This window comes from Panthera tigris, chromosome C2 (assembly GCF_018350195.1).
Source record: "Panthera tigris isolate Pti1 chromosome C2, P.tigris_Pti1_mat1.1, whole genome shotgun sequence".
Taxonomy (NCBI): Eukaryota; Metazoa; Chordata; class Mammalia; order Carnivora; family Felidae; genus Panthera; species Panthera tigris.
The window spans coordinates 131,169,515-131,196,245 of NC_056668.1; the positions used below are offsets into that span (position 1 = coordinate 131,169,515).

At 39.0% G+C, this 26,731-nt stretch overlaps 1 pseudogene; it reads left to right on the forward strand.

Annotated features, from left to right (window-relative positions):
* LOC102951106 lies at window positions 1–24,948 on the forward strand (annotated as a pseudogene).
* The last annotated feature ends 1,783 nt before the right edge of the window (window positions 24,949–26,731 follow it).

Here is a 26,731-nt window from a genome sequence, read left to right on the forward strand (position 1 = left end):
ATGACTCTGAATCGAAGCCTGAAATCCAGCCCAATCCAGGTGAGTCTAGCCAAGATCCACCAGTTTGAGTTTGACATTTATTAACAAAAACTGACCATTTACTGTTTTGAGCCACTGAGATTGTGGGGGGTGCTTGTTATGCAGCACTATCACAGATACTAATCTAACAGAGATGTTGGGTGAATTCTTTCTTTGAACTTCTAGAACATTGATTGTCTTTATTACTGGTTTGTATTTAGAAAATGCCTTATTTTTGGCATCTTTTGATGTTTGTGATAGTAACTAATATTTATCAAGTATATTTTTTGCGTGAGGCACAGCAGATAATTTAAATATTTTATATCACTTATAGAAAAATATAGAAAGTAGGCATGAGTATTCCCATAAACTGATGTGGATTAAAAGATTGAGTAACTTTCACCAAACCACACAGGTGGTTAATGGAAGAAGCAGGATTCAAATGCAGGGCTGTAGAGATCCAAAATCCATGTTCTGTGTGTCTTTTCCACTTGGAAGCTTTTGCCAGTTTGCCAAGAAGAGTAAAAACCTTTAGTTGTAGCTCCTCAATTTCATCCAACCAAGAAAGACCACAAAAAGTGCAGTGAACTTGCAACCTTGTTAAATAAATGAGTCCATTTGTCCAATGTATAGATGAGGAAACTGGAACTCATTGGGGCAGGACTGCTCTGTTAGCAAGTTCACTACTCCTTCTATGTCTGCCACAAGGCGACTGTAAGCCAGTCATTTTCTGCGTCACTCAACTTTTGATTCTTTCAAAGAGAAAGTGAAGTACGTTCATCCATGTGTTTTAGACCTCCATCTCTGTCAACACTGTACGCCCAATAGGAACTAGCAAAGAGCCTGGTCCTTTGAAATTGCTCAGCACTTGCGTGTTCAATCGCGGGAAGAAAAGGACAGAATTCTGCTCCCTGGTGAGTGGGGGGATCCCCTAGGAGTCACACTGAGTGACATGCCTACCATAGACAGTGAGATTTTAATATTTCCAATCTTTTATTAGCCTTCTCATCCACTAGCAGAGTGGGACCATGTTTTTGTTTCCATTTCATAAAACACACATTTTATGGGAGAAGGGAGTTACGTTCAGTCATATTTGAGCAAACATTTCATAAACACCCTTTCTTTCCAAAGACTGGGGAAAGACTTTCTTTAATGGAAGAATCATCAAATTATATTATTAGAGAGGGATATGTACTGCCCATGATGCCCCATCGTTCCTGGAAATTGTTTAAGGCCACCACATTATTGACAATTACCTTGCTGATGATGGATCCCATAGAGCACAGCAATTCTCTACAAGGAGACTCTACCATTGCTTCTCTTGGGGGAAAACAATTATTTTCAGTCTTTATCTCAATCGGTCAAGTAGACTTAGATCTCTTTCCGGAATAGTGTTTTTGTTCAAACTAACAGCACAAGCCACAGAGTAGTAACTCAGGTGGGCATCAAAGAACAAGCTCTCTCATTAAGAAAATTTTCAATATAAAAAGCTTTACATGTTGCAGTGGGACTAAGAACCATTTTCTTTCAGGTCTGCAGCCCACAAACGAGCTTATTCTCATGGCCTCTGTCTTCCATCAGCAGAAAAACCTCAGATTAAGAGTTTATTTTAGTGCAGAATGAAATTATTTGTAGGATGTGAAACAGAGAAAATGTAGTTTATGAGCCTTTCTCTCTCTCTCTCCTTCAGCCCACTAATCCTTACTGGGGTAACACAGCTTCTGGATACAGAAGGATACAGAAATGGATAAGTAAAACCTTCATCAACACATGCCTGAAAAAGAAAAAAAAAAGAAAAAAAGATTTGATAAGATCCATCAGTTGTTTTTGATAAAACCTCTAATTAAAACTGGAATATGAGTAAACTTCTAGGCATAATAGAGTGTTTATCAAGAGCAAATAACAAATCTCTCAATAAATGGTGAAAAATTAGAACTTGTAGTCAGAAAAAAAGTAGAAGAATGTCTTCTTCCCACCACAGGAACACATAAGTGATTTGTGAATATTTTCTCTCAAGCTATTTCTTGTCTTTCATCCTCTAACAGCACCTTTCAAAGAACAGAGGTTCTTCATTTTGACAAAATCTAATTGATCAAATTCTTTTACGGATTGTGTTTATGGTATTCTGTCTAAGAAATCTTTACCTAACCTAAGGTCACTAAGATTTTCTCCTATTTTCTTCTAGAAGTATTATAATTTTTAGGTTTTACACTTAAGTTTATGATTTATTTTTCATTAATTATTGTGTATCATGTAAAGTATGGATTAATAAATTTACTTTTCCATATGGACATCCAAATATTCCAGCCCAGTTTGTTGAAAAGACTATTCTTTCTCATAAGAATTACCTTTTACTGAAACTGGACCACTTTCTTATATCATACACAAAAATAAACTCAAAATGGATGAAAAACCTAAATGTGAGACAGGAAACTATCAAGACCTGAGAGGAGAAAACAAGCAACAACCCTTTGACCTCTGCCTCAGCAATTTCTTGCTCAACACATCTCCAAAGGCAAGGGAAACAAAAGCAAAAACGAACTATTGTGACCTAATCAAGATAAAAACTTCTGCACAGCAAAGGAAATAATCAACAAAACTAAAAGGCATCTGACGGAATGGGAGAAGATATTTGCAAATGACATATCGGATGAAGGGTTAGTATCCAAACTTTATAAAGAACTCACAAAACTCAACACCTGAAAAACAAATAATCCAGTGGAGAAATGGGCAGAAGACATGAGTAGACAACTTTTCCAAAGACATCTAGATGGCCAACAGACACATGAAAAGATGCTCAACGTCACTCATCATAAGGGAACTACAAATCAAAACCACATTGAGATGCCACCTCACACAGGTCAGAGTGGCTAAAATTAACAGTTCAGGAAACAACAGGTGTTGGAGACAATGTAGAGAAGTGGGAACCCTCTTGCACTGTTGGTGGGAATGCAAACTGGTGCAGCCATTCTGGAAAACAGTGCAGAGGCTCCTCAAAAAATTAAAAATAGACCTACCCTATGACCCAGCAATAGAATTACTAGGAATTTATCCAAAGGATACAGGAGGGCTGATTCATAGGGGCATATGTAACCCAATGTTTATAGCAGGACTTTCAACAATAGCCAAATTATGGAAAGAGCTCAAATGTCCATCAACTGATGAATGGATAAAGAAGATGTGGTCTATATATACAATGGAATACTACTTGGCAATGAGAAAGAATGAAGTCCTGCTGTTTGCAACAACATGGATGGAACTGGAGGGTGTTATGCTAAGTGAAATCAGTCAGAAAAAGACAGATATCATATGTTTACACTCATATGTGGAACTTGAGAAACTTAACAGAAGACCATGGGGAAAGGGAAGGGGAAAAAATAGTTTCAAACAGAGAGGGAGGCAAACCATAAAAGATCTTAAATGCAGAGAACAAACTGAGGGTTGATGGGGGAGGAGTGGGGGAGAGGGGAAAATGGGTGATGGGCATTGAAGAGGGCACTTGTTGGGATGAGCACTGATGGAAGCGATGAATCATGGGAATCTACCCCTGAAACCAAGAGCACCTGTGTATGCTGTATGTTAGCTAACTTGGCAATAAATTAAATTAAATGAATAAATAAATAAATAAATAAATAAAAGAATTACCTTTTCACTTTTCTCAGAATCGATTATATATATGTTGGTCTATTCCTGGATTCTTTATTCTGTTTCATTGATTTATTTGTGTGTCTTTATGCCAATACCACATTGTCTTGATTGTTGTAGCTTCGTAAGAAGTCTAAAATCAGAAAGTGTGAGTCTGTCAGCTTTATTCCTTTTTTATTATTTTTATTTTTTTAATTTTTTTAACATTTATTCATATTTGAGAGACAGAGTGTGAGCACGAGATGGGCAGAGAGAGAGGGAGACACAGAATCTGAAGCAGGTTCCAGGCTCTGAGCTGTCAGCACAGAGCCTGATGCGGGGCTTGAACTCATGAATGGTGAGATCATGATCTGAGCTGAAATCAGACACTTAACCGACTGAGCCACCCAGGCGCCCCCTATCAGTTTTATTCTTTACAAACTTGTTTTGGCTATTCTAGATCATTTGCATTTCCATATAAATTTTAGAATCAGTTTTTCAATTTTCATTAAAAAAAATTACTGGAGTTTTTATTGGAATTCTATTAAATCTATAAATCAATTTGGAGAGAATTGACATCTTAAAAAAAGAATGAACCTTTTAATCTGTTAACAGTTATCTCAACATTTATTTAGATATTTAATTTCTCTTAGCATACCTGTAGACCTCAGCATACAGGTCTTGCATTATCTTTTGTGAACTTTATGCCTAAGTAGTTCATAGATTTGAAACTACTGTAAATTGTATATTTTAAATCCAATTTCCACGTGTTATTTGAGGTATAGTTTATTTCTTGAAGTATAATTAACATGAAATAAAATTCACAAAATTCACATGTACATTTCAATTAGTTTTAAAAATAAGTAGTTGTGTAATCATCAACAAGATAGAATATTACCATCACCACCAAAATTCTGTCATGTCACTTGGCAATCCCCTACACTTATCTCAGGTTTCTGGCAACCACTGATCTTTTTCTATCATTATACTTCCTAGAATACCATGTAAATGGAATTGGATAGGATGAGCCTTCTATATCTGGTTTATTTTACTGACTTTTAGAGTTCATTAATATTGTTGGTGTATAAGTATTTTGTTCCATTATATCTAAATAGTATTCCACGTAAATACACCATGATTATTTATTCATTTCCATGTTAATGGATGTGTGAGTTGTTCCCAGTTTTGCATTATGAGGAATATAGCTGAAGTGAACATCCATGTACAAGTCTTTGTATGGACATAGGCTTTCTTTTCTTTTGGGTAAACACCAAAGACTGGCTGATGGGTCTCCAGTTATTTTATCAGAGAAAAGTTAATATGAAAAATTGTTAACTAGGCCACTGAAAAGGCAAAAAGTGACTACGATGAGACTTCCCTTCCTGGCACATGTAAGGATATTAGAAGTCTCTGCTTTAGGGGCACCTGGGTGGCTCAGTCGGCTGAGCGTCTGACTTCGGCTCAGGTCATGATCCCACAGCTCATGAGTTCGAGCCCCGTGTTGGGCTCTGTGCTGACAGCTCAGAGCCTGGAGCCTGCTTCAGATTCTGTGCCTCCCTCTTTCTCTGCCCCTGACCCACTCGCATTCTGTCTCTGTGTCTCTCAAAACTAAATAAACATTTAAAAAAAAAACCCAAAAAACAGAAGTCTCTGCTTTATCCTAACAAGTGAAAAACTTAAAAGATGGAAAAAGTAACATTCCCTTCCAGGATCCATAAGAGATGAGGACACATGGCAAACTGCCCCCAAGATTAGAGAAACAGATAGGTGAATTCACGGAGTCACGGCTTACCAAAGCAGAGACTCATGAGTGGAAATACCCAGGAAATAGGTGCCAGGGTAGGAAAGCCTAATTTGTCACTGATGAATTGTTGGAGTCTCAGTATGAACAACTCTGAGAGTTAAAAACTCCAGAAGGACCTGTCACAGGTGGGGCCCCACAATATTGTGAGATTTACCTCCAGGAACTTGAAATGTTCTCACAGTAAATATCAAAGAAAAATGCCCTCAACTTCTGGCATGTGGAGGAGGAAAGAAATAATCTTATGCCAGAGCACTCTTTTTCTTAAGCACCGTTTTTCTTTTCTTTTTTTTTTTAATTTTTTTTAAACATTTATTTACTTTTGAGACAGAGAGAGAGAGAGAGCATGAACAGGGGAGGGTCAGAGAAAGAGGGAGACACAGAATCTGAAACAGGCTCCAGGCTCTGAGCTGTCAACACAGAGCCCAACGCGGGGCACGAACCCACGGACCGCAAGATCATGACCTGAGCCGAAGTTGGACGCCTAACCGACTGAGCCACCCAGGCGCCCCAAGCACTGTTTTTCTTAAAAAAAACCAGAACACTGTTTTTTTGTTTTTTGTTTTTTGTTTTTTTTAACAAGGCCTGCCTTTAAGAGAAAGTAGTCAGCCAGAACCTAACCTGCTGGGGTGTTATCAGAGGCTAACTGACCTTGGAGAAGCAAATACCCAATTCCAGTCCACTCTAGCAATCCTGACCCACCTAAGAGAAGAGAAAAAACTGAGAAGCACTTGTGGAGTTCACAGTCCAGAGGCATAAGTTCACTTAAAAAATTGAGACCTAAGTGGGGCGCCTGGGTGACTCGGTTAAGTGTCCAACTTCAGCTTAGGTAACGATCTCATGGGTTCGTGAGTTCAAGTCCAGCGTCGGGCTCTGTGCTGACAACTCAGAGCCTGGACCCCCTTTTGGATTCTGTGTCTCCCTCTCTCTCTGCCCCTCCCCTGTTCATGCTCTGTCTCTGTCTCTCAAAAAGTGAATAAATGTTAAAAAATATATATTTAAAAAAATTGAGACCTAATCATAGGACTATAGAAGGCTTCCCCTTGCCCCACACCTCACCACCCCATTACAAAAGACCTATTTACAGCAGCTCCTTTTGCCCACGATATCATGTCTGACCACCAAGAAAAAATTACCAGGCATACCAAAAGGCAAAAAACACAGTTTGGTGAGTCAGAGAAAGCATCTGAACCAGACATGTCAGGAATGTTAGAATTATCAGATGAAGAATTTAAAATAATTATAATTCATATGCTAAGGGCATATTCCAATATTATAATATGGTAGTGTGTTAATCACTTAACTCTAGTATAAATGGTATATGATAGAAATATTAAAAATAACTATAGCTCCAATAATTTGTTACTGGATATACAATATAAAAAGTGTAGATTGTAACATCAAAAACAAAATGGGGCACCTGGGTGGCTCAGTCGGTTAAGCATCTGACTTTGGCTCAGGTCGTGATCTCATGGTCCGTGAGTTCGAGCCCCGCGTCGGGCTCTGTGCTGACAGCTCAGAGCCTGGAGCCTGCTTCAGATTCTGTGTTTTCCTCTCTCTCTGACCCTCCCCCATTCATGCTCTGTCTCTCTCTGTTTCAAAAATAAATAAACATTAAAAAAAATTTAAAAAAACAAACAAACAAACAAAAACAAAATGAGGTATGGAGACTAAAAGGGGAGAGTTTATGTATGCAATCATAGTTAAGTTGTTATCAGTATAAAATACACTGTAATATCTATAAGATATTGTATGTAAGCCTCATGGCAACCACAGAGCAAAAATCCACAATAGATAAAGGATAAAGAGAGGAGATTCAAAGCATGCCACTACAGAAAATCATCAAAGGAAGAAAACAAGAGAAGAAGAAAGGAACCAAAAAAAAAAAAAAAAAAACCCAAAGAACCAGAAAATAGTAAGATGGTAAGTTCTTACCTATTGATAATTGTTTTAAAGGTAAATGGATTAGGGGTGACTGGGTGACTCGGTTGAACATCGGACCCTTGATTTCGGCTCAGGACATGATCCCAAGGTTGTGGGATCAAATGCTGAGCATGGAACCTGCTTGAGATTTTCTCTCTCTCTCCCTCTGTCCTCTCCCTCATTCATGCGTGCTCTATACACAAACAAACAAACAAATGTAAATGATTAAATTCTCCAACTAGAAGACATAGCATAGCTGAATGGATTAAAAAAAAATTTAAAAAGCCCAAACCTATATGCTACATACAAGAGACTCACCTCAACTTTAAGGATACCTATAGTTAACAGAGTTAACTATAGTTATATCAGTCAAATTAGATTATAAGCAAAAATTGTAACAAGAGACAAAGAAGGTAATATCAAATAATAAAGGAGTTAATTCCTTTATTCATAAAATACACATGAAAGACTTGCCAGAATAGACCATATGTTATTTCATAAAACAAATCTTAGCAAATTTTAAAAGACTGACACTATACCAGGTATCTTTTCTGACCACAAAGGTTTGAAACTAGAAGTCAATAGCAGGAGAAAAATTGGAAAGTTCGCAAATATGTAGAAATTAAACAACATAGTCCTGAACACATAACAGGTTAAAGAAGAATTTGAAAGAGAAATTAAAAATCTCTTGAAACAAACAAAAAGGAAGTACAATATACCAAAACATCTGAGATGCAGCAAAGGCAGTTCTAAAAGGGAATTTTATAGCAATAAATACCACATAGGGAAAAAAGATATATATATATATACTTTAAAAACCTTAATGTTTGAGAGAAAAAAAACCTTAATGTTATACCTCATGGAAAAAGAAGAATAAACTAAGGCCAGAGTTAGCAGAAGGAAGAAGATAACAAAGATTAGAACATAAATAAATAGAGAGTGGGAAAAAAATAGATAAGATCAACATAACTAAGCATTGGACTTTTAAAAAGATAAACAAAATTAACAAATCTTTAGCCAGACTTTCCCACTAAAAAGAGGATTCATAAATAAAATTATAAATGAAAGAAGAGATATTAACACACAAATATAAAGGATGATAAGGGATTACATGAACATTAGAGAACTAATATGAACTATGAATTATAAACCAACAGGTTGGACAGCCCAGATGAAAAGAATTAATTCCTAGAGACATACAAGCTGATAAGGCTGAATCATTAAGAAATAGAAAATTTGAACAGACCAATAGTGAATAAAGAGATTGAGTCAAAAACTTCACAACGCAGAAAGGCTCAAAAAAGCTGCCTTCATGAGGGAACTTGACCAAACATTTAAAGAAGAATTAATGACAATCCTTCTCAAACTCTTCCAAAAAGTGGAAAATGGAAAACTCCAAAACTCACTTTAAAAGACCAGAATTACCCTCATACAAAAGCCAGATGAGGGCACTACAAGAAAAGAAAACTACAGGCCAATTTCTCTGATGAATACAGATGCAAAAATTCTCAACCAAATGCTAGCACAACATATTCAACAGTACTTTAAAAAGATCATACAACATTAACAAGTGGGATTTATTCCTGGGATGCAAGGGTATTTCAACATATGCAAATCAATGTGACATACCATGTTAATAAAATGAAATATAAAAATCACATGATCATCTAAATATGTGCTGAAAAGACATTTGACAATATTCAACATCCTTTTATTATAAAAAAGAACTTTCAGCAGAGAGGATTGAGTGGGGAACATACCTCAGTATAATAAATGCCATACATGACAAGACCACAGCTAACATCACACTTAATAGTGAAAAGTTGAAATCTCTAGAATCAGGAACAAGACAAGGGTACCCACTATTACCATCCTATTCAACATAGTACTGAAAGTCCTAACCATTGCAATTAGGTAAGAAAAGAAAAGAAGATACTGAGAGTACAGAGGATTTTGCTGATGATTGAGTTCTAGAAGATGCAGTGAGAGTTTAAGGAGACAGGTAGAAGAAGGGACAGAAGGATTAGGGGGTGCACAGAGCTGATGGGGGTAAGAGTTCAGCTAATCTTGGAAGACCTGATTCCTATGGTGGCTAATATGGAAAGGACTATAGCACATGACAGAAAAGCCCAAAAGACTCTGAGAATTCCCAAATCAAGTGTCATAAGGAGGAAAGGACTGTGCCAAGTTGAGTTCACCCCACTTACAGCCATTCAAATTAAAGCATTTTAAAAACATTGTGGGTCCCAAAGACATTTCTCAGTGGATAGGGTTGGGACCTCTGCTGTATATCCACTCTTCTCTTCCCTAACTGCCCCTCAAAGGCATATGGCATAATCTCTTCAGTGAATTTAGGCTCCAACAAAGACCTGAAGATCCTTTGACTTCAAGCAGCTTTAGGTTCTAGCCTTGCCAAAATCGTTAAAGTGAAAAATAGATTAAAATTCCAGGAACTAGGGGTGCCTGGGTGGCTCAGTTGGTTAAGTGTCTGACTCTTGATTTCAGCTCAGGTCATGATCTCACAGTTGTGAGATCGAACCCCACATTGAGCATGCTCAGCATGGAGCCTGCTTAAGATTCTCTCTCTGCCTCGGGGCGCCTGGGTGGCTCAGTCGGTTGAGTGTCCAACTTCGACTCAGGTCATGATCTCATGGTCTGTGAGTTCGAGCCCCGCGTCAGGCTGTGTGCTAACAGCTCAGAGCCTGGAGCCTGCTCCTGATTCTGTGTCTCCCTCTTTCTCTGCCTCTCCCCCGCTCATGCTCTGTCTCTCTCTCTGTCAAAAATAAATAAACATTAAAAAAAAAGATTCTCTCTCTCCCTCTTCCTCTGCACCACCCCCCTGCCGCTTGCACTCTCTTGCACATACACGGGCTCTCCCTCTCTAAAAGTTAAATTAAAATATAACATAATAAAATAAAATAAATAAAATCTCGGGAATTTTCTGGGCCTTAGATACTTGCTTGAAGTGGCAGAAGGAACAGGTATAGGAACAAGCACAAGTTAATATTTTAACATATCACATAGCAATCGAATCTTATTAATTTGGACCTTATTAATTCAGAGCTAATAATTTAGACATTTGTCATGAATGGAAAAATATCTTAAGGAACAAAATCATGTTAGTCAGCAAATCCTACTTGTATACAATTTATTTTCTGATTACAAATGATTCTTCTCTACTCATTAAGGTTTGTCTAAGTGAGCTCTATTAGAGTAGGTATGGTAAATTTTGTTTCATTTTCATTTTGGAGATTCATCAAAAAATGGTCTATTTGGGGACGATGTATATATGCCACTTACAACTACATAAGCCTCAATCCTCCATCTATCTATGAAAATTATAATTCTTACCTGACAGAGCTCTGTGAGGATAAAATACAAATGCAGTAAAAGTTGAAAATACACTAAAACAGAAGGTTAGGTAATGTTTAAAATTTTTTAAGTGTACTGGGCAGCTCTCATGTCTAGAGCACTATGCAATACCCTGGAGATACAAAGAGATACATGAAAATACCAATCCTTGAGGAATTTATCAGGTTGTCCATGTTGTCCAGGTCCCCAACTCTGAGTTGGGTGTTATGTTCTGGGGGCCATGTAGACAGCACCCAAAGAGATTAACAGGTACAAAACTTCAGTTACAAAATCAGTAAGTCATGAAGATGTAATATACAGGGAATATAGTCAACAATATTGGAATAACTTTGTACCATGACAGATGGTTAACTAGACTTATCGTGGGGATCATTTCATAATGTCTAAAAATATCACATCACTACGATGCACACTTGAAACATTTAATAGGGGACTGTGTGTCAGCCATACTTCAGTTTCAAAGAAAAAAAAAGTGAGCTCCTGATCCTGCATATTCATGGCTACTCCAGAATCCTCTTATCTTTTTCTGCCTCCTGGTTCACTTCCTGGCCAGTTCCTGACCCTCGCTTCACTGTAGTCTCTCTCTCCACTTACCGCTTAGGTCTGGAAACTGAAAGTGATCCTTAGGGACTCTGGGACTAACTCTTTTCATCCGTCCTCAGGCAGCCCTACTTTAGGCTATGTGTGCTCTCCACTGCTCTGAATAGTAACTTCAACTAAGGAAGTCTTGCTCCTGCTAAGAATCCTCTCTGTCTCATGGAAGGAAATCAGGCACATAGCACACTAACCATGATATGAGGTAATACCAACTAAGAACCCAATGAGGGACCCACAGATAAAAAGTGCAATAAAAGTTCGGGGAGAGTGATCCCGGAGACCTGGACAAATCAGGGAGGTAGGACTTGAACTGTTAGTTGTCGGAAGGGTAGAGACTGGACAAGCAGAGGGAAGGTGTGAGGCACTCTGGGAAATAGGAAGTAGATCATCACAGGGCAGAAGAGAAAGTCTGTGAGATGAAACCATCAGCTAAAGAGCAGATTCTTCAGTGGGTTGATACAATATTGTGTTGCTGGGTTGTTTTCACCCTTTACGAACACCATTACCAACCCAATTCCTACCGTCATCCCCAGGGTCCCCATCACCACCATCACTGCAGTGAACACATACATACATACCAAGAGATACCCACATACCCAAATTTTAGAAAAGTACTTTATCTTTTAATCCTAAGAACCAAAATCGTTTGGATTACTTGTGATGTTTGGTTTTCTTTTAAGGGCTTAATGATGAAAACTAGTTAGCCTGATCCCCGTCGTCGTGCTTCACTGTCCAAATATTTTGAAACCCCATAAATACAGCATCTTCCACATTTGCACACTCCAGATTCAAACTTGCTCAGTCCATGAGGAAAATACAGGTCACTATATTATGTCAGGGTAATTATTCTAATGTCTTACCAGCGTGGTGTTCTTCTGGTCATTTCTGGGGCACTGGGCACGCAATATTTACATTCATTGCTTTATTTATCAATTCCGCAAACATTCATTTAGTTCCTGCTATATCCCAGGCACAGGTCATGCAATAAAAAGTAAAACCTGACAGAACCTCTGCTGTGCAAAGTGTTTGGTGTTGGAGAAGAGATGGACGTTGTGTTGGTTATCTATCATTATCTCCTGCCACATCACAAATTTACCTCCAAACACAGTGGCTTGAAACTATGGTGATTTTTTACTATCTCAGACAATTTCTGTGAGTCAGGAACTTGGAAATGGTTTCACAGGGTGGTTCTGGCTAAGGTTTCTCAGGAGTACAGATGTTGGCCTGCTGAAGGCTCACCTGGAGATGGAAGATACACCTCCAAAATGGCTCCCTCACATAGCCATTGGCAGAAGGCTGCCTAAGTGATCTCATGATATGGCAGCTGGCTTCCCCTAGAATGAATAATCCGAGACAGCAAGGCAGAAATAAAAATGTCTTCCATGCTTTCACCTGAGGAGTCGTACACAAGAGTTTCCACAGTACACTAGGTTCCATATGTCAGCCTCAGTCAATATGGGAAAGGACTACACAGGGCATAAATACACGGAGGTGAGAATCATAGAGCAGAGGGGCATCGTGGAGACTGGCTGCCAGACATTGCTAAAACGGTAACTCAAATAAATGCCAAATTACAACTACATTATGGAGGGTCTTTACAGTCCATGTCAAAGATATATTTTAGTCTTTATCCTAAGATTATTGAGACTCCATTAAAATGTTCTAAGTAGAGATACAAAGCTTACATTTTGAAAAGATCACTCCATGAATCCTGTCTTGGGAAATAAAGCAGACTGGGCATTCTGAAAAGCCCCTCCTCCATTGTCATGAAATGATGAGCTACTAGGTAAATTACAACCCATATATTTTTTAATGTCCTGCTGGGCCCATAAGGAAGTACAAAATATCCCTAAAGGCCAGAAAAAAATAAAGAGTAAGTTAAAATTACAGGAGTAGGCAAATACGGACAAAAGCTGGTGCTTCTGGGAGAAAAAGCCAATTTCAGGAACCCAGAATTTGGGGGAATCCATGACTAGCTGACTTAAGGAACAGAAGAGTCGCCCTTAGACTGAAGGAAGTCAGGAGTCACTTATGGGATCATTGAAGAAAAGTCTGTGTACTTGCAAAAGGAGCCAATATGGGAAAGAGCTCTTTCTGCTCTTTTCTGCATGGAAAAAAAATTGTAAAAATAACAACAGACTTGCTGAGAAATGATTACTGTAGGCTTGCTCTAACGTGGGTCTGAGATTTATGTTTATATGATCTCTGCCTTGGTAATCCCCAGACCTAGAAGTTAGAGTGATACCCAACCAAAGCAAAGGCAAATTTTTCCTGAATTTTGAATGAGAATAGAAATACTAATTGTAGACTTTGTTGAGTATACAAGTTATGTTTTTAAGAGTAATGACTTAGGAAATAGAGAGTACATAATTTCCAAATTAGTAGAGGGGAATAAATGTAATATTATTTATTTATTTATTTATTTATTTATTTTGTTGTTGTTGTTGTTGTTGTTTTTATTTTTATTTTTTTATTTTTTATTTTTATTTTTTTAATACATGAAATTTATTGTCAAATTGGTTTCCATACAACACCCAGTGCTCATCCCAAAAGGTGCCCTCCTCAATGCCCATCACCCACTCTCCCCTCCCTCCCACCCCCCATCAACCCTCAGTTTGTTCTCAGTTTTTAACAGTCTCTTATGCTTTGGCTCTCTCCCACTCTAACCTCTTTTTTTTTTTTCCTTCCCCTCCCCCATGGGTTTCTGTTAAGTTTCTCAGGATCCACATAAGAGTGAAACCATATGGTATCTGTCTTTCTCTGTATGGCTTATTTCACTTAGTATCACACTCTCCAGTTCCATAATGGAATATTTTTTAAAAGGCAAAAGATTTACACGATCTGAAGAGAAACCAGAGTATTGGAATATTTTTTAAAAAATGCATTATTCTACCATAGGAAGGGTACAATACTAACTTTATAATATATGCAGAAAAAATACATTTATTATGTTAATTCTGGTTATCTCTGAAACCATACAATTTAGTGGTTAAGAGGAAGAACTCTGGAATCAGACAGCTTGGCAAAAATTTTACCCCCAGTACTTATAAGTTGTGTGATCTCAAACAAGTCATGTGTCTTCCCTGTTCCTCAGCTTTTTCACCTGTAAATTAGGCATTATAATAGCATACATCTTTTAGAGGATTCAACGAGTTAATAAATGTAAAATTCTTAGAACAAAAAGGGATATAGAGTAAGTACTTACAATGTTACTAAGATTTACATTTAAAAAAAGAGGGGCGCCTGAGTGGCTCAGTCCGGTAAGCCTCTGACTTTGGCTCAGGTCATGATGTCATAGCTTGTGAGTTTGAGCCCTGCGTCAGGCTCTGTGCTGATAGCTCAGAGCCTGGAGCCTGCTTCAGATTCCGTGTCTCCCTCTCTCTCTGCCCCACCCCTGCTCACACTCTATCTCTCTTTCCTTCAAAAATAAAGAAACATTAAAAAAAGAAAGAATAACTTTTTGTTTGCTTGTTTATATACAAAATATCTGTGGAAGATTCACAATTCACTAATAAGCATGGTTGCCTGTGAGGAATAGTGGGAGACAGACTTAACACTGTAAACCTTTTATTCCTTTTGATTTTTGATCCACGTACATTTAATACTACCTACTGAAAATTAATTTGTGAAATATATAGGTAATATATATATTAAATGAATTATAAGTTTTAAAAGATCACTTATGTATCAGAATTGGCTAAGTGCTGTAACGAATAGACCCAATTTCCACAGAAATATATACATTGTTCAATTATCCCTGGGAACCGTTCCATGACTTTTTTCTATTCCTCAGCCTGATCTATACCTCTGTAAATAGTCCGTTTATTAAACTCTCTTCAAATTACCCAATTTGAGTCTGCCATTTAAGACTAAGAAAAGTGGAAACCACCAACCTGAGGAGTGACTGATGTGCCCAATTAGATGTGTCTCTTTTACCATTTCTTTGACACAAGTCTCATGCTGACTGTCCATCCTCTGGGGTCTCTGGTGATTAAAAGGAAACACACCAAACTTTTTGGCTTGGCTATGATTTGCAGCTCTTCGCAGCTTAGGAGAGTTTTCTCCTTAAAAACTCTCACAGCATTGAGCAATCTCTCAGCAAATTTTAACATTAAGATTGAGGAAAGTTGAGATTTTTTTTTTAATGTCTGACATTCTTCCATAGTGATCAAGGTGGAAATAAGACATTTTGTATGATGTATTACATATGATGTATACTTTGGCTGTATGATACATTGTATACTGCTACAGACCCAAAATTAAAATGTTGAAAGAAATATGTGTATGACTCTTCAAAAATCTAAAGACAGTTGACACTTTGGGAACAGTTCCAAGTTTAACTGGGAAAGACATATCTCTACAATAGCTAAACTCGTAGTGCATTATTTAACTTCATCTAAGGTTAAATGCTTTAGTGAGAAAACTTAGAAATGCCATTGGCATATGGTTAAGTAAGAGCTGTCTGAACAATTCCACAGGCTAAGGCTATGGGCTAAGCTTTGGTAAGTCTGCAAATACTATTTATATTCATCCCAATACAGCTGAACTAGGTAAACAATGTAGTAAACAAAGGTGTTGGGAGGGGCGAGAATAGCACAAAATGTACTTGGAGGGCCAGGCAGGGTCAAATATTATGTAGGCATGTGGTGGAGGTCGGATCTTACCAAACTCATTGAGAAATCTGTGAAGGGTTTTAGGCAGGAAAGTGACATGAGTCCATTTACATTTTAAGTAGAACACTGTCCCTGCTTTGTGATAACTAAAGGAAGAGAATGGATGCACAGAAACCACACTGGAGACTACTGCAATGGTCCAAGTAAGAGGTGTTGTGACGGACTAGATTGATGGCAGTGAAAGAGAGAGAAGTGGAGTCTAGCTGCAATTTGAAAAAAAAAAAATTATTTTGGTTTGGTAACAGATCTGATGTGAGATTTGAAGGGAAGCGAAGTGTTTAGAGCTGGTCTGTTAGTTTCTGGCTTGAGTTTCTGGGTGGATGACAGCTTTTAATGAGATGGGTGGGCTAAGAAAAAAGTGTTCTTGTCACAGTCCTAATAGCTGAGAAAATGGGTGCTTCTAACTGGACGATGTTTCTGTTTTCTTAAACCAAATAAAATCATCATCTTCAATATGGAAGTTTTCACATACTTGGAAACCAATGTTAAGGAGCAGATGTGAACATGTGAGATCAAAACAGCTGAGTGGAAGTTAAATGGCTCTCTATCAAAATGTGAGAAATTGAAGGGAGACAGCTCTGTGCTAGGGCAGGCTGGCGGGGAGGGGTGGGGGAGATTGAGAGACCCTCAGCCTTGGTGTAAACAGTAGCTGAAGATCACCTAGTAATCTCCCTAGCTAGTGGAGTGTGAGCTACTCTAGCTGTGCCTTGCCAAGCTGAGGAGTGGGCAAAGAGGCCGGGATGAAAGTTTAAATAATCCAAGGCTGGGGTAAGGGGCCATGCCATGCTATCCTCTTGGTCAAATGAAAATGGATCTCGAAAAGAAGGCTTTATCTTAAGAAAAAGATAAGAGAACTTTTCTACCCTCATTTGATCTTGAATACCTTTGTGAAGTCATACTGATATTCAGCAGTACCAGTGTTGGGAACTTCTTCTTAAATCAATGTAGTCTCTGAATTATGTTTAATTAAACCATCGTCTCTATCCTGGCCTTAAGAAAGCTAGCAAACAGTCAGGAGTCATCGCCTTTATGGCAATAACTTTAAGTTAACACTCGTAAAGACTAAAGGAACCCAGAGGTCAGGTGTCCCCACATGTAGTCTCTGTTTTTGCTCTTGATGATGTTTGACCACCCCAGACTCAAAAACTAGTTGCATTCTCTAAAGAGAATTGACTCATATTAAAAGCATTAATGAGCCATGCAGATTTTGTTGACGGCTTTTGCAGGGGCAGTTGCTATACTGCCCTTAATCAATATGGGCCCTGATCACACACCACAAAGCAAAGTGATAAAAATTCTCATTAGACATGTTATCCTAAGTCCCTTCTTCCCCCCACCATCTCCCCTGGGAGTTCTCCTTGGCCATTCCCTTATAGGATGCTCCATTTCTCTACGCTCCCCCCTCCAACCCCAACACCTCCCCCATTTTATTGGGCTTTTCTTTCTGAAGTGTAAACCACAACCTACCACAGATGTTAAATAAGAAGCCCTCAACGAGTGGAAGCCTTTATCCTATTTTTCTCTCACAATTTTATTCACGATTGAAGTTCTTAGGTTTTGCTCGGCTTAGCTAAATCAAGTACACATGGCATCTTTCCAACTTTGCAACCATAGGCACTGTTGTTAAATCACTGATTCCTCCAGCACCAGCACCAGGAAAACAGGAAGGTTCCAATACATGTATGTGGTGCATTAAATGTATCTGGGCTTCTTGAGGATGCAGTTCCCAAGAGAGTAAGTTGAGGCCGATCCACAGAGGACCACAACTCAAAGGATGAGAGCCAGAAGAGATTGGGGATGCTCATTAATTGATGATCAAAGCCAGAGATGGGGCTGAATGGAAAGACAACAGGCCCACAAATGGAATGTGCAGGACTCCAGGTCCCAGACATGTCACCCCTTTGTCCTGTGTCTTATTAGCATTACCGTAGAGGGGATACAACATGGAAGAGGTAAAATACCATCCAGTCTTTCTCATCCTGAACCAGAGAAGAAATATTTATTTGCTTGTCTGTTTCCCAAAATCTCCCAAGAATGATACATAATCAGTACAATTCTAGATACAAAGGGAAGAAGTTAATTCAGAGCATGCAAAGGATGCGTTAGGTCAGTGGTTTGCAATATGAGTGAGTATCAACCCTCCCCCCACCAAGGGCTTGTTAAAACACAGACTGCTGGACCCCACCTCCAGAGTTTCTGATTCAGAAGGTATAGGGTGGAGCCTGAAAATGTGCATTTCTAATAAGCTCCTGGGCATCAGTCTGCTACTAGTCTGGGAGCACACTTGGTGAACCACCACCTTATTAGGGAATAATTCCCTTGGAGAATTCTGGTTGCTGAAGGTCTCACTGGATTAAGTCGTATGTAGTTTCTCTTCCATGTATGTCAGTGTTCTGACTCATGATTTTAGTGCCATCCTTCCTACAGTGAAGGTTTTGTGACATTTAGAAGCCATCAGGAAATATTAGCAGTAGGTAGACCTTGCCATTGGAATTGATTTTTAATTCTTTCCTCCAAAGTGCATTTATCAAACTTAACACCGTAATAGCAGACTAGATGGTTCACAACTGAAAATAAAGTGGCTTTGAAATATAACCAAACTTGGGATATTACACTATACAGGTATACTGATTATTCAATCAATTTTAATTAACCTCCAATAATGTACTTGGGACACATCAGATGCCACAGCACAGATGCATAGGACACATTTTCTACCACAATCCAGCAGGAAAAAGAGATGAGGAGTATACAAATACCTCCATCAGTGAAGTAACATTTTAATGGCACTAACCCAGAGGCTATATGAGTTTTTAAGGTAAACAACAAATACAAAAAAAAAAATTTTTAAGTCTCTCTAGTGCATAAAAAAAGAGATTTCCCACCTCCCTTTTCTTAGAGCATTTACCTTAGAAAATTTGTATTTGTAAATTCTTTGACTGCCTTTTTGAGATATATGTAAATCTTCTAAAAAGCTAAATAAGCCTCATGACAGTCTTACAACCCAGAAATGTTTTCCTCAAGGATTTGGAAGCTATCTCTTTAAAGTGTAATCAACGAACATAGCGCCTCTAGCTCTCAGTTTCCATGGTAGGGTAGGATCCTAACTTTGGCAGGGCACCTGGCTTCAAGATGCAAAGCTTGGCATGCAAAGCATGTCGTACTATTTTTCCTTTGGATAAAGGCAGTTGCAAACACCCAATTATCCGATGAATTCAGGATGAACCGTGTGTGACAAAAGGTGCTGTCAGGTCTCCTTCCTTGAGAACTAGTTATTTATCTCCAGAACACATGTGCGATGGGTTATACCTGCTTGGCTATACAAAAGGGTGAGGTTTCTTTCTTTCTTTGCAACCGTATGGCAGATTGCCTGTAATGCACATCGCCATCTGGTTCAATCATGCCACCGTTTTCTTTCTTTCCTCTATTTTGTGGCGAGGAATTTCTGCATCGGCAAGAGATTTATATCCCTAATTACATTTCCTCCAAAGTAACACGCTAGGGAAAAAACATTTCTGACCAGGTAAATGGCAGATGGGAGAAAGTCTCCTTAGGGAGAGGCCTGGAATGTGGGGTAGGATGTTGACTGAAGAGAGAAGGGGGCATTTCAGGCAGAGCACATGACCCAAGCAAGGGCTCAAGTGGTACAATGCAAAGATGTTCAAGGAAAGGTGGAGAAATAAACTTAGCTAGAGTGAGGGACGGCTCACCTGAGAAGCAGACTTAGAAGAGAGGGTCCTGAATACCACGCCAAAGCATCTGTTTTGTCTCAGAGCTTGCAATCAAAGCATACATGATTAACAGGGCTCCCCCAAAGCAGACAAGTATCAAGTGGAGGTAAATGACTCAATACAAACTTCACCCAAACCAAAGAAGACTATTTTCCAGTGGAAATAGCCCATCCTTGGAATTTCATTTAGAAAGCTGAAGAATCTTTAAGGCCCCATTTATCAATGTCTCAATCCTAATAATTTAATCAACAAATTTTTACATAATATCCATTTTGTTCTAGGTACTGAGCTAAGCACTGAAGATTTGGAAATAAATAAAAGAGAAATGGTTTCTGTCTTCAGAGAGCTTATAGACTATTGGGTAGGTACAAATGTAATACTTACATTTATTAATCTCTTTGCTATGTTAGGCATTGTGCTAGGCATTTAACCCAATTGCCAAAGCAAGCATTATTGTACTCACTGCACAGATGCAGAAACAGCCTCAGAGAGTATAAAGTGCTCAAACTGACATAGTCTGAAATGCAAAGTAATATTATAAATGCAGTTCTTTTCAGTTCAGCCACCACCCTCTGTATTGCAAGTTATGAAAGCACACATTCCTGCCTTGTTCCTATCCTCAGCAGGAAATAAGTCCGTCCTTCTTTATTATGCACGATGTCGGCTGTAGATTTTTTGTAGATGTCCTTTATCAGTTTGAGGAATTTCCTCCTATTTCTAGTTCACTGAACATTTATATCATTCAAGAATGTTGAATTTTGTCAAGTGCTTCTTAATCGTCTATTAAAATGATCATATGACTTTCCTAGTGTATTCTGTTAATATAGTGATTTACAGTTATTGCAAATGTTAAATCAACCTTACATTCCTAGGATGAACTCTAATTAGTCGTGATGTATCTTCCTTCTTGCTATCTCTTTTTACTAAAGTATAATTGACATATGTGATCAGGTATACCATATAATGATTAAATATTTGTATATGTTGCAAAATTATTACCACAATTAGCACATACATAATTGCAAAACTGTTTTTTCTTCTGATGAGAACTTTTAAGATCTCCTCTCATACCAACTTACAAGTATGCAATACAGTATTATTAACCATAACCACCATGCTGTAGATTACATCCCCATGACTCAGGTATTTTATTACTAAAAATCTGTACCTTTTGACCCCCTTCACCTGTTTGCTAATACTTTGTTAATGATTTTTATATCTATAATTATGAAAAATATTGATCTATAGTAATTTCTTTGAATGTTTTGATATAAAGGTAATGCTAGCATTAGAATAAGTTGTGCAGTGGTCACTTCTATTTTCTAAAAAAGTTTGTATACATTTTTTCTTTATTAAATTTTTCATAGGCTTCACCACTGTAACCATCGGGACCTAGAGTTATCTCAGAAAGATAGTTTTTGATAATAAATTCAATCTTTAATACATACACTAGAACTATTCAGACTTTTTTTCCTGTGCCATTTTTTGGTAAGGTGTATTTTCCAATAAATTTGTCCATTTTGTCAAAAAAATTTTTAACGTGTTGGCAATAAAATTGTTCATAGAATTTCCTTATTATACTTTTAATTCTTGAAGGATCTGTAGTTGATAATCTCTCATTCCTGCTATTGGTGATTTATATTCTCTCCTTTTTTTTTTTTTAAATGTTTATTTTTGAAAGAAAGAGAGCAAGCAGGGGAGGGGTAGAGAGAGAGAGAGGAACAGAGGATCTGAAGCAGGTTCTGCATGGAGAGTGCAGAACCCGATGTGGGGCTTGAGATCATGACCTGGGCTGAAGTCCAATGCTCAACCAACTGAGCCACCCAGGCACCCGTCTCTCCTTTTTTTTCTTCATCAGTCTTAACTAAAAGTTTGTCAGTTTCATTGATCTCTTCAAAGAGCCAGCTTTTAGATTTAATTTTCTCTATTGTCTGTTCTCTTTCAAGGACTTATTCTCTTCTCTTTATAATTTCCTTCCTTCTACTTAACTTTGTTTTTACTCTGCTCTTCTTTTCTTACTTTCTTAATATGGGATCTTAGTCCTTGATTTTAAATATTTCTTCTTTTCTAATATAAGCATATAAATCCATAGATTCTTTCAATAGACTGCTTTCTCTCTCTGCCTCCTATAGGCTTTGGTATGTTGTATTCATTGTCATTCAGTTCAAAATATTTTTCCTTTTTTTTTAGTGTTCATTTATTTTTGAGAGAAAAGAAGAGAGAGGCCACAAGCAGGGGAGGGGCAGAGAGAGACAGACACAAAATTGGAAGCAGGCTCCAGGCCTGTCAGCTGTCAGCACAGAGCCCGATGTGGGGCTCGAACTCATGAACCATGAGATCATGACCTGAGATCATGATTCATGATTGGACACTTAACTGACTGAGCCACCCAAGTGCCCCGTCAAAATATTTTCTAATTTCCTTTGTGTCTTTGGCCCATGAATCATTTAGAAATAATGCTATTTCATTTCTAGATATTCATGGTTTTTCTGGATCTCTTTTTTTAAGTTTATTATTTTTTTGAGGGGGGAGGGGCAGAAAGAGAGGGAGAGAGAGGATTCCAAGCAGACTGTCAGCACAGAGCCCGATGCGGGGCTGGAACTCACGAACCATGAGATTGTGACCTGAGCTGAAATCAAGAGCCAGACACTTAACCGACTGAGCCACCCAAGTGCCCCTAGATCTCTTTGGATAATCAATTTCCATTTAATTCTATTATAGTCAGAGAATACAGTCTGTATGCTTTAAGTCCTGTTAAATTTATTGAGACTTGTTTTGTGGCCCAGCATGCGGTCTATGTTAGTGAATACACCGTGTGCACTTATACAGAATGCATATTCTACGCTTGTTGGATGTAGTGTTCTACAAATATCCATTACACCAAAGTGGTCAACGGTGTTGGTCAGATATTCTGTGGCTTTCCTGCATGTTTTTTGTCTGGTTGTTCTATCAATTGCTGGAAGAGAAGTGTTACATGTACAAGGCGGTGATTGCAGGATTATCCATTTCTTCCTTTTCTTCCGTCAGCGTTTGCTACGTGTATTTTGAGATTCTATCATTAAAGGCTAACAGATTTATAATTGTTACGTCTTTCTGACGAACTGTGCCTTTTATCCTTAAGAAACATCCTGCTCAGATCCTGAGGGCGCTGCAGCCCGCAGCCTCAGCCAGGGAGGCCCGGCCGCTTTCAGTGGAGAAGCCTGGCCAGCCACAGCCTCAGCACCATCACCCCCGGCAGCAGCTGCAGCCGCGTCACCACCACCATTATTTCTACAACCGGAACCACAGCCACCACCAGCATCACCATCACCATCACCAGTGCCCGCAGCATGGAGCCAAGGGCAGCCCCAAGGCCCAGCCCAAGGCGTTGAAACATGAGCACAAACACTCCCTCCAGCAGCACCAGGAGACGCCGAAGAAGGAAACAGGCTATGGTGAACTAAATGGTAATGCCGGAGAAAGAGACGTATCTTTAAAGAGCCTGGGTTCTGATGGAGCTACCGACCCTATTTCCAGGGTCCTCAATGGCAACCCACAGATCGCAGACACTAATCTGAAGCAGACTGTAAAGGCTGGCACCTTTGGGAAAGCAGGAATGAAAACCAGGAATGTCATTCGGAACAGTATGGACAAAAAGAATGGGAAGTCTTAGGAAAAGAAATCTGGAGAGAACCAGTCTGCAGAGAAGACTGATACTGTAGCAATTTGAAATGGCGTTGCGACAAATAATTCTGGCTATATTACTAGTGGTTATATGGGCAAAGGGGCGGATAATGACGGTAGTGAGATCTGAGAGTGGATGTACTACTCTTAAAAAAAAGGAAAGCTAGGGCAATAGTGCCCAGGGATGTGAAAGCCTTCATTGAGGGCAGGACAAAATAAGGCAACAAGAGACCAGGGCGCCAACCTTAAAACAGGGACTTGAAACTTTCAGGCCTGACGACAGTGAACAAAAGGGAAATCGAGTAGATGGTTCAAAGCCCATTTGGAAACTGGGCCTGGAGGAACAAATCGAGGAAAACCTGCTGTGGGTGATATGCGGAAAAGCTCTGATATTAAACCCGGCGTGAGCGGCAAGAAGTTTGATCATCGGCCCAAAGGAAAGCATCCTTCTGCTGTTACCTCCAAAGAGGACTCTTGGACCCCATTTAAACCACCCCCCCGTTTTTGCAGTGGACAATAGCAGTGCTTAAAATAGTTCCTAAAGTAAGTTATGCAAAGCAAAGTGAAGGAAAACCTCAACAAAACTGTACAGAACTCTTCTGCGTCACCATCTTCTTCCTCCTCTTCGTCACCGGCTGGGGAAACTCAGACCCAGTCTTCAAGCCCATATCCCAGGTCCCCGTGTCAGTGCTAAAATCTGTTACTTCGGCCAACTTTTCTAATGGGCCTGTTTCAGCAGGGACTGATGCAAGTGTGTATTCTCCAGGGGGTCAGCCACTGTTAACTCCTGCTGCTAATACTCTAACACCCATCTCTTCTGGGACTGCTTCAGTTCTCCGGGACATGAGTTCGACTTCAGCGGCTGTTGAACAAATTAAATCTAGCCTTTTCATCTATCCTTCAGATATGCAAATGGTGCTGTTGAGCACAGCACAAGTGGATCTACCCTCTCAGACAGATCAGCAAAACCTGGGGGCTATCTTCCAAAATCAGTGGGGTTTATCAATTATAAATGAGCCCAGTGCTGGCCCTGAGACTTGGGAAGTTATTGGGAAGTCATCAGATCATAAAGTGATGGAGGTGACATTTCAAGGGGAATATCTGCCAGGATAATCCCTCAGGAACTGAGCATCCCATGTTTCCCAAGGCTTATGAGCTGGAAAAACAGATTAGTCCTCAAATTCTGGGTAGCATTCGAAAATCTGGGACTACTAATGAGAGTGGAGCCTTATCCTTGGAACCCAGTCATATAGGTGGCCTGCAAAACTCAGACACCAGTAGTCAAGGTGCTTTAGTGTTTTTCTCAAAGGACTACGAGATAGAAAATCAAAATCCTCTGGTGTCTCCTACAAACACTTTGTTAGGCTTCACCAAAGAACAGAGATACCAGAGAGGTCTAGAAACAAATGATAGCTGGGGTTCTTTTGACCTGAGGGCTGCTATTGTCTATCACACTAAAGAAATGGAATCTGTTTGGAATCTGCAGAGGCAAGAGCCTAAAAGGATGATCACTTACAATGAAGCCATGGATAGTCCAGATCAATGAAGGCCCAGACTGCCTATTTGTAACCTTTCTGCAACATTAGAGCCACCGTTCATGGGCAGGTTTGGGGGGGGAGGGGCATAGGCTTTTCTGCTCCTAGATCTTCAACGCAGCAGAGGAACCATAAGTACAATCACAGGATAATACACACAAATATATATACATATACATATATATATATATATACATACATACACACACACACATATGGTTATTTTTTAAAAAGGCAACTGAAAGTAATTAGACTTCTTAGGAATCAACATTTATTTCAAGAGACTACACATGGTTATTTAATCTCCAGTACTGAATAGTTTTTGTTTTCTTTTTCCTTTTGTTAGTTTTTAAGTGTGAATGCAAGTGATTAATGAGTACAGATTTATTAGCAAGTGTGGTTCTAAAGTTCCTGCTGTCATCAACTTGGGCAACAAATGACCCACTGGAAAGGCAAATCCACTTAAAAGATCTCGTTCTATCTTGTTCTGTGACTAAAGTGATACACTAATCATGGGGAACCCAGAATGATTCAACATTTCCCCCACTCCTCCCTTGATCTTTTGGTTATACTTTGAGCCCCGCAAGAATCCTGGATAAAAGCCTCCAAGTTTGCAGGGGTGTATTTATTTATTTATTTATTTATTTTTAGCGAATATGATTTGCACGTCTTGCCAGGAGTTAAGCAGCCTCTGGGGGTGTTGGGGAAAATTTTCCTTCTTTCCTTTTATTTTTTGTTGCGGGGGGTGGGGGGAATTGGGAAGGGTATTGAAGTTCTATAATTCTGGAATAGTTGGTGGTACATAGATCACTTGGCTTTGGTTACATATTGGACTTCAACAAGTGAGGAATCCGTGAATTTCATTTATTTTATGTATTTATTTATTTTAATGTTTATTTACTTCTGAGACATAGAGAGACAGAGCATGAGTGGGGGAGGGGCAGAGAGAGGGGGGGGGTACACAGAATCCGAAGCAGGCTCCAGGCTCTGAGCCATCAGCCCAGAGCCCGATGCAGGGCCTGAACTCACAGACTGTGAGATCATGACCTGAGCTAAAGCCGGACGCTCAACCGACTGAGCCACCCAGGTGCCCCTCCATGAGTGTCATTTAAAGAAAAGTCATAGAACAATTGGATTTAGATATTTAATATGGAAAAATATTCCTTTGCCCATATTGTAATGTAATTGTATAAGTGGGAGCAGAAATATACTCTGCTTTTCAACTGTAGGTGCTCCAGACTTGCTCTCTGTCACTAACACTAAATGTGCTGTTTTCCTTGTTTTGTGTTGAACATCTAAACAGAAACTTCTGTACCTTTCTGTAAATTCTCTTCTAATGTCTCAGAAATATCTAAAAGGGGAAGAAAAAATTCCATGAAAACTTTTCATGTGTTTAGCCAGTGAGGAGGTGATAAGCCCTGCCTACAGAAGGTATGTTTCCATGCAAACTATACTTCTGAGCTTATTAGCTTCTAATCATATCTTAATAAATATATTTTATTACTAGAGCAACATGGGTTTTTAAGGAAAATAACGTGAAATTCTGGAAACTTTCTTTCGGGCAGAGAAGAGCATTAGCCCTGTCTTATCATCACATTGCCATCCTGTTGCACTACAGCTTGTATATAGCATGCTAAAATAAATTTTTGTGTGTGTGTGTGTGTGTGTGTGTGTGCGTGTAGAAAAAAATATATATCACTTTTAGGGGCACCTGGGTGGCTCAGTCGGTTGGGCGTCCAACTTCAGCTCAGGTCATAATCTCACAGTTTGTGAGTTTGAGACTCGCTTCGGGCT